The sequence below is a fragment of the Sinocyclocheilus rhinocerous genome, unplaced genomic scaffold (genome assembly GCF_001515625.1).
Source record: "Sinocyclocheilus rhinocerous isolate Xijiao unplaced genomic scaffold, SAMN03320098_v1.1 scaffold655, whole genome shotgun sequence".
NCBI lineage: Eukaryota > Metazoa > Chordata > Actinopteri > Cypriniformes > Cyprinidae > Sinocyclocheilus > Sinocyclocheilus rhinocerous.
In genome coordinates, this window is record NW_015646377.1 from 116,149 (window position 1) to 116,366 (window position 218).

Consider the following 218-nt stretch of genomic DNA (forward strand, 5'->3'; position numbering starts at 1 on the left):
GGTATTCATATGTGTAAGTGCTTCCCTGAAGGAGGGAACGGAGACGTCACATCCCGTCGCCATGGCTGCTGTACCACCGCTGAGCGGCCGGGTCACCGGCTCAGATCCTCAGCGAAATCCTGAGTATGCATTGCACCTGCTGCCTAATTATACTCGCGCTGCGATCAGCGGCAGCTGGATGCAATCATCGCATGCCAATGTGCAATGGCTCGTTTAGT